The sequence below is a fragment of the Narcine bancroftii genome, chromosome 4, assembly GCF_036971445.1.
Source record: "Narcine bancroftii isolate sNarBan1 chromosome 4, sNarBan1.hap1, whole genome shotgun sequence".
NCBI lineage: Eukaryota > Metazoa > Chordata > Chondrichthyes > Torpediniformes > Narcinidae > Narcine > Narcine bancroftii.
In genome coordinates, this window is record NC_091472.1 from 108,194,472 (window position 1) to 108,202,883 (window position 8,412).

Genomic DNA, 8,412 nt, shown 5'->3' on the forward strand with positions numbered 1-8,412 from the left:
ACAGGAACTTGCAGTGTTTGTGTGTGTGTGTGTGTGTGTGTGTGAGAGAGAGAGAGAGAGGAAAAAAAAACATTAAAAAATGGTGCCAAAAGGTTGAACACGTGTAGGCGGGTCCTGGGAGTCAAGTGGGTGAAGACTATGTTTGCCAACGTCAAATTGTGTTAGGGTGGGACGAGGGAGCTAGGGTAGGCGGCGATGAGTGTAGGAGTGTGTGTGTGTGTTTGGAGGGGAAGGGATGGTATTGGTGTGGCGCTGTCTGCATCATTGGTGCTTCAGGCAATGAGTGGTGTAACGTGTCAATTAATTACAAAGATGTGGTGGGCTCTTTTTTTTAAGACTCGATTTACATACAAAGGACCTCCTGATATTTTGTGTACTTGAAAATGCTATTTAACAAATTGCTCTGGAAAGCGCTTTTGTATTTATCCTTCGCTTTTCCACGGGGCCCCCCCAAAATCGCAGGCAGTAAACCGGAAAATAGCGTTCTTCTTTGCACCAGAGAATTCACGGGGTCCCGGTTCCAGCAATTTGACTTAAACTGCAGGTATATTTTGTAGCTGCTGCATCAATTACACGATAAGATAATTGGTGGTGGGGATTTAAGAATAACGATAAGGCCACTGCTCGAATTCACAAGATTGGAGAAGTTTATGTTGTCAGTTCATCATTTTCTATTTGATTAGTGGGGTGCCTCTGTTGCCATATATATTCATGCTTCAGAATCGTTTGTTACTGTCAACATTTCGATTAAATTACAGTTGAAATTGTTTAATGGATTTATAGAAATAAAATAATCCCGCCCAGATGCACCCTATTTGCAATTCTTCCTTGAAATGAAATCAACATAATTAAAGATGATTTGAGCAGGTCTTGATTTCTCGCAACTTTCTCGGACAAGTTTTATTCAGATAGAGCTGCGAGCTTTGGTGCAGAGAGCTGCCGTGATACAAGTTATTATTGTTGATCAGTTGATTTTCTCTCTCTCTCTCTCTGCCGCCCATCTAGTATGTGATTTGGGTGACAATACCGTAGGTTTTACCAACTCCTCACCGCATCTTGGGTGGTCGGACCCGGGCAAACACAAATACAAACCGATTGCTAAGCTGCGAACAATGGGGGAAATGTAGACAAATGTCCGGCTCCCGTTGGAAGCCTTTGTCCGAGGCCAGTTTTTGCATTTATTTCAGTCGCGACATAATAGATGATTGACGCCCTGGTACAATGTGTTCTAACTGTTTGGAATAAATCTGAGGTTGTTCCTAGTTGTCATGGCATTCAACTGCTTTCAATGGACTATCTCTTCATTCATTTCTGAACCCTTCTATAATATTAAGGCAACTCCATGTTAACGCGCGCTCTCTCCCCCCCCCCCCCTTTCTCTCTCTGTCTCTTTCACTTTCCTTCGATGTGTGGAATCGATTGAGAACATTGATTCGATCACAGGCAGCATTTTGAACAGCTTAAAAACACCACGAATAAGGTGGAGAGTTATGTACAAGAGCTATACTTTGTAATAATTTTAACGGGATATTAATGGTGACACACCGGCTCTTGTCACTGCCGTCGGGAGAGATGCCAACCCCTCGGTGTTTTCAAACAAGAACATTTATGTGGTTAGAACGAACACAAATATGATTATTGTCACTTCTAATAAGAATTAAATCACACGTTTAAATAACTTTGGAGGGAAGTAAAGTGGAATGTTGGATTTCTCAGATGATCATGTTTTGCAGAGTATATTCCCCCTCAAGCAATGAACCGATTTCCGTCACCGAAAGTATATAACGGAATTACCAGTCCATACGGACATTCCACTTACAGGTAAAACATTAGCCTTAACTTTTTTTTTCCCGCAAAAAGAACGAAATTGAACATTTTGAGATGCGTCAACCAATCCTTTCAGTCTGGGTCTAGCAGTGAGATACCAGCAAAGCGGAATATCGTCACCTTGACCATTTAATCGTTTCCCGTCTAAAACATTTGGAATATTAATATAGGTAATCGTTTTCCTTTATCTTTCTTTTAAATTTATTTGTTTAATTCGAGAGAAAAAAAAATCATTTTTCGAATTTAAGCATTTTTTTTACAGGAGAATACTAATTCCAACTGCTGTGTATGAGTGAAGGGTTCAACGGCCGGGGAAAATAAAGCCAAAGTGAATCTTCGAGCTATTTGAAAGTTGAAGAAGCGAAGGCACCCCACAAACAGAAGCCACGGCAGACCTATTATCTGTTATCGCAAAGTCAAACAAACACAACCGCAATTTTTTTAACTTGCTCTGTTGAATCCATAATCACATCGACTCTGTTCCAGCGCCTAACTTAGACCACCTGATAAGTATGTCCTCAAACGGGGTGGGAGAAAGGTTTCTCAATGATTAACCATGGACCACAAAAAGTCCTTTCAAAACCACATGTTGTGAACGCATTTCGCCTCTGGTCAGGTTTGTTCTGCTGCAGCTTGAAAAGTTGACAATCGACTGTTTTCCGCATTCCCTTAAACCAGATCCAATAGACCAGGTTCTGTGGTCAGATTACTTGAGTTCTCACATTAGTTTCTGAATTTTCGTAGGTCCAAAGCCGTCAAAAAGCGGAAAAGTTTAGAAACTGAATTTTACATTTGCAAAAATATAAAGGTTCCATCACTTGTCTTAGGGGACTCATTTTATTCTTTGAATGAACTTAAGGGCCTTCTAAAAATGCAAACGCAACTCATTGGAAATGTGCTCTTTGCGTAATTTGTGCTGTTACTGCTTTGATAATAATGTGAGGCACCATGTGATACAGTGACAGAAATTATATTGCGCCGTTTGAGATGGTGAGAAATGAACTCTGAAGAAACAGCGCGAAGGATAAGAGCGTCGTCGAAACGGGTTACAGGCATGGACGAAGGCACCGTGGAGAAAGAGGGTTCATCACATTGTTGGACTTGAGCTGCCTCTTTCTAGGGCGGGTTCTAAAACAAGAAGCGATAAGTGACCTTTACACAAAATCTTAATCCCCCGCTGAAGAGACTGATAGATAGGTTCGAGGAGTTATTTGAACAATCTAACAAGAGTCTGAAAAGGAGAGGTAAATGTGCACAGGGATAAGTGGTTCTACTTCAGCTCAAGTGCCCTCCAGTTATGTTTACCTGTTTACTTTCACAGGTAGCTTAAAAAACCCTAGTCGCCACCATTTACCCTTTTCCACTGGAGGCAAACGAGGGCGCTGCTCCTGTACCCGCACGACTAACTTCTGAAGTTATTTTGATTTCATTTGATGAGAGACGAGCAATTGCTCTCTCTCTCTCCGCCCCCTCCCCCCCCCCCCCCTCTCAACGGGTACCAACCACTGAATCTATACTTTGCTCTAGATTTTAATGCCTCAATATTTTAATGAATGTCTTAAAGAGATGACCCGGGTCATTTTGACAAGCAGGCCCATTTTATCAACTGAATTTGCGGCTATTCGGCCTCGGCGCAATAGGATCTTTCGAACACTTATGAACTAAAGGTGATTTAAAACCTTCTCCATTGCCATTCGGAAAATGATTTGGAAAGTGCCACGCTGTTTACAAGTGACGAGTTGTGTGCCAAAACATATCACACTTGAACGTGAAAAAAAAAATCCATTTGGGAATCCTCGTTGCCTATTGATTATCCATACACTTCCATCAGACCATGACGGGAGAATTAAATTCTCACGACCTTTCCCTTCATTTAATACTGAATTGTTTAAATTAATTATAATTTGAAAGGCAGAAAAAATGAATCCAGTGAAACAACTATGGAGCGGGTAGGGATTCGAACCTACAATTCTATGGATATTGCGGGCTAACTGAATCCTTATCACCATTAATATAAAATAGCACGATTAAATTGCATATGGAAATTTATAAGTTCTATTTTTATCCGCACTAATTTTCTTTATCGATCCTTAAGCAGCTAATTGAAAGTTAATACCCATCAGCTTAACTCTTTTTATTCATTTTGTGGGATCATAAAAAAAATAGATTTTTACCAACTATAGATAACATTCTCAGTTAATTATCGATTACAGGAAGGAACAAGTTTGTTCTTGGTTTTCACAGAAGCTCGCAATCTTGCTAATTCTGCTCGAGGCCCGATTCGTTCAGAGAAAATGTTAGTTTTACCATTTATGAGCTGCAGCTTCGCGCCGATTCTGTACTTAAAAAGACAACACGTTCGCTCACAGATTCTGAAGTTAATTTCTGTTTGAAGGAGATATCGCTGTAGTTAAAAAAAACGATAAAATGGCCTTTTTAACTTCTAAATATTGGTTTTGGCATACAGCCCGTCTAAAAATATAATTACATATAACGGATTGGTCCCGCCAACAAACGTGCGATTTGTTACAGGTAGACGCAATAAAAGGGGATGAAATGGCAGTCACCATCTATGCCATCTTTACTAAGATGATAACAAGCATTTATATATGATTGTTCTAGGCTTCAGAAACAGTTAATTGCTTGTCCCGCTGCATAAGATTGTAAACCCTTTATCAAAGAGCTTCCAATGTGATAATGCGTGAAATATGTCCTAAGGTGATATTTGTGCCGGCTGACATTATTGTCATTTACATAAGATTCCTGAAGGCTTTTTGCACGGTCGAACCCTACACTTCTCAATAATAAGTTGCAGGTTTAATTTTCCCTGGGGTTAACTAGTTACCAAAGGACGCATTATGGATAAAGGAAGGTAGGATCATGCGTTCAGTTATTCAAGAGGGACGCGCTGCTATCTCTCTTGGAGTTTTTTTTTGGTGGGAAGTCCATTTCGATATTACCTAGAGGACTCACGGAGCACCATTCTATAATCGGATTGAAACACCGCCTCCGGTTTTATTTGTAGCGCCTCATTTGCTAATGTTTTATTTGAAAATAAAGCAGTTCTTTTCCTCAGAGGCGAAAGCTTTTGCTTTATTCTTCCACTTTCTGTTATGATTAAACATGTCACATCAGGATTGGCCTCTCCCCTGCGGGGAGATCTCCCACATTCCCCCCCACCCCTCGTGTTCTACCAACCCAGCAATGAAAAAAAGATTAATTTATAATCACCCTTTCTTTCTTGTAAAAGAGATGTATTAAATCTATAAGCGTCAACATTTAATTAGTACTTTCATTTAAAAAAAAATATTGTTGCTGGAGAGAGGGGGCGCGAATTGGTGTTTATTTCCAAGACTTGGGAACCAGACCTAAGCTTGCTTGGAAAACTCAATAAGTGCTGCCAAATTGTCTGCTGAATCATGCCATAGAATATGCACTGCAAAATGCTTAAATTGTGCTTTATGTAAGGTCTCTACGTTCCATTTTTTTATTAAAAGAAATAAGGAACTGGTCTGAGAGTAAACATTTGAAGAGGCGTATGGAAAATGATCCGTGATCTATCCAGGTAGTGTTTGGAGAGAGGTTGCTAAAGACCATCAGGGATGTAAATTGTCTAATTATCGAAGTCTCAATAGCTTGACCTAGTTCTTCCCTAAATAAAAAAAAAGGTTCTTGGCTTCTGTTTCTTAATTGCGGTCTTCTTTCCTTATATGTGCCCGCGCGTTTCGGATTGAAAAAAAGAACATTAAATTATGGCCGAATCACACGAGCAATTGGAAACGGTGGCCCGTCGCAACACGCGCCAACTGAGGCAAGAGTTATACTCCTGATACACGGGCGAACTCTACTGACATAATCGAGAACTGTCTCAACAGTGAGTTTCGATTCACTCAGAATGAAAAAAAAATGTCTAATGAAGGACAAAAAGGGAAGACTATGGGTTTCGTAACAGGCTTATCAACCGAACAATGTCCTCAATCAGAAAATCCCCATGTAAATTTACAGACGGAACAGTTTAATAGGGGCGTATTTCCAAATACTCTCCGCGTTCAATCTACAATCGTAAAACACTTTTAAGAAGGATCCTGGCTCCACAACGTCTCTATGTTCTGCTTCAGACAAAATATGGAGTACATATCTTCCAAATTCAGATTTAAAATTAGCCTTAAAAGTTCGACCTTTTTCCTGAAGGCGCAAATACTAAATTGTTAACATGTACTTGCGTGTGCAGACGAAGACCAACTAAACTCATTGGAGCTATGAATTTGAAGGTTAATTGCATATGGTTTCAATTCCAGTTCCTGGTTCGGCATTCGCCGATGGACACACCTTGTCCAGGTGACTTCTATTTACTTTGCGTTTAATGACTGCTCAGGAGAGCTCAATCCCTTTCTTGCACTTAAAGAACCACAGGGTGTAAAATCTGGGGCCTGAGTTGGTGGGGAAGAGAAGCGGCGGAGCCACATATGTGCGTGGATAAGAGGTGGGAATTGGTAAAACTGCGCGAGTTGGAAGGGCTGATAGTGGGGAGGTGTTGATTGTACCAGGGTGACGTGACCGTGTTTTACCTTTGCTCAGCTACTATTGCGCGTGGACAGGATATCCAGGTTATAAACCAGACAAGTTAACTATTAAAATGCGCTGGCAGCCGGGATGTTGGGATGAAATCGAAAGAGATACACGTGTGCACATTTCCCCATTGTAACCGCATCTATGTTCGGCAGTCGAGAAAACGGCGCAGTATGATGAGACTTAATTCCGCTACAAAAACAACAGCCCCGGGTGTTTATTCTAGCCACGGCATTTTCTATTTGAAACCGTGCCGGATTCATTTTCATTCTTTGAACTTCATCTATCCACATTTATGGTTGCGGATTCAACGCAGAGCAAACGGCAGTCGCCCCCAATCCACCGAGCGCCGCGGATCTGAGGAAAAGCAAATCCATCAGAAAATATAAAGTGCTGACCGAAAGTGCTCACCTGTCAAAAGCTGGAGAGGAATGACTGATGCCAGCTAGTTTTGTCGGCTTTTTTTTAGTGCTCGGATGTCGTTGAAGTATCTCCAAATGGAAAGTCAGGAGTGCGTGCACAGATAAGACTGATGCGCTTTATATACCCCGGGACTCACAAAAAACGATCCACTCTTAATATTGTCCAAGTGCGTTTACACAACCAGACGAGTGGCCGTGCCCCTGAACACTCTCAGATTGCCCGCTGTTTGCTCTTCTCGATTATGACGTTAGACAAAATACAGACCATATGCTCATTGGTAATAAATTGGCTATAAATGCAAACACACTTTTCTTTTTGATAGCGCTTTTAGACTCTTGCCTTCCCCTCCACTTCACCACGATTTCAACCACCCTCCTTCCCCACTCTCCCTTTCCCCACCCACCCTCCGTTTATCCCCAGGCCAGAAATGTGAGGAGCAGAAGTTATTCGAGCTCTTTCGCCCTGCCTTCACTCTCATTTTCTGTGCTGTTGACAATATCGAATGTAAAAAAAAAGCTCAAACCTAACAGCCGGATGCTTCGCTTTAACTGTCAATCCCAAAAGTTTTCTTGAATTCCCATCATCACTAATAGATCCAAGCTTCGACAACCCCTCCAATCGAATACATCGTTCTGTATCCAAGAAGCAAAGAGACACAAATGGCCATATGTAAATATAAACCCCACTCGTGTACACAGGAAACGCTGAAAATATAGAGATTAACTATCGCGCTGCGAAACGATTGCTTTGTTTTACACTTTGAAATGATCTCAGTTTAAGTTGAGGTTGGTAGATGTGAGCGGCGGAGGGCGTTATGGCCTGTATTTGTAAAATTATAACATTGGCTCCCTCTCCCGCACTTCGAGAAGGATCGTAAATGCAATGAATGGCCAGCACGACGCTATTGGAGCACCAGCGACCTGGGTTCGAATCCGGCGCTGTCTGTAAGGAGTTCGTACGCTGTGACCTGCGTGAATTTCCTCTGGGTGCTCCGGTTTCCTTTCACCCTCTAAAAACACACGGGGTTTGTCGGTCAGTTAGAGTATTTGGGCGGTACGAGCTCGAAAGCGGAAGGGTCTGTTACCGTACAGTATCTCTAAACAAAAAAAAAGTCATTAAATATGTCCTGGGTTGTAGCGGACAATGTTACAGGTTTTCAGCCATCGAAGTGCCAGTTTTCACTAATTGGTTTGATCTTCCTCGCTGCCCTATGAGAGTGTGAGAGAGAGAGAATATTTAGCCCTCAATAAATAAAACGAGCGTCCATAATGCGTGAAAGTTGTGCAGTGACTGTATTACAAGGACGAATTGCTACGCGTTCGCTTCCTTGTCTGAATGATAATGGGGCTGAAAAATGGCTTCACTTCGTTCCAGCCTTGGCGTGGCTAATAATCGCGCACATTCAGTGCACTCGAAAGCTACAGAGGGCGATGAAACAGAAGGATCTTTATCGTGGGTGCCAACTGGAAATAGAGGCCGCCACTTGGTCGTCAATTAGAGGTGGGTGGAGAAAAAAAAAATCGCCACTCACAATAGAGATAGCCCCGGGGCGACCACAATTCGGTTCACTCCAGATCAACATTTGAGTGGCCT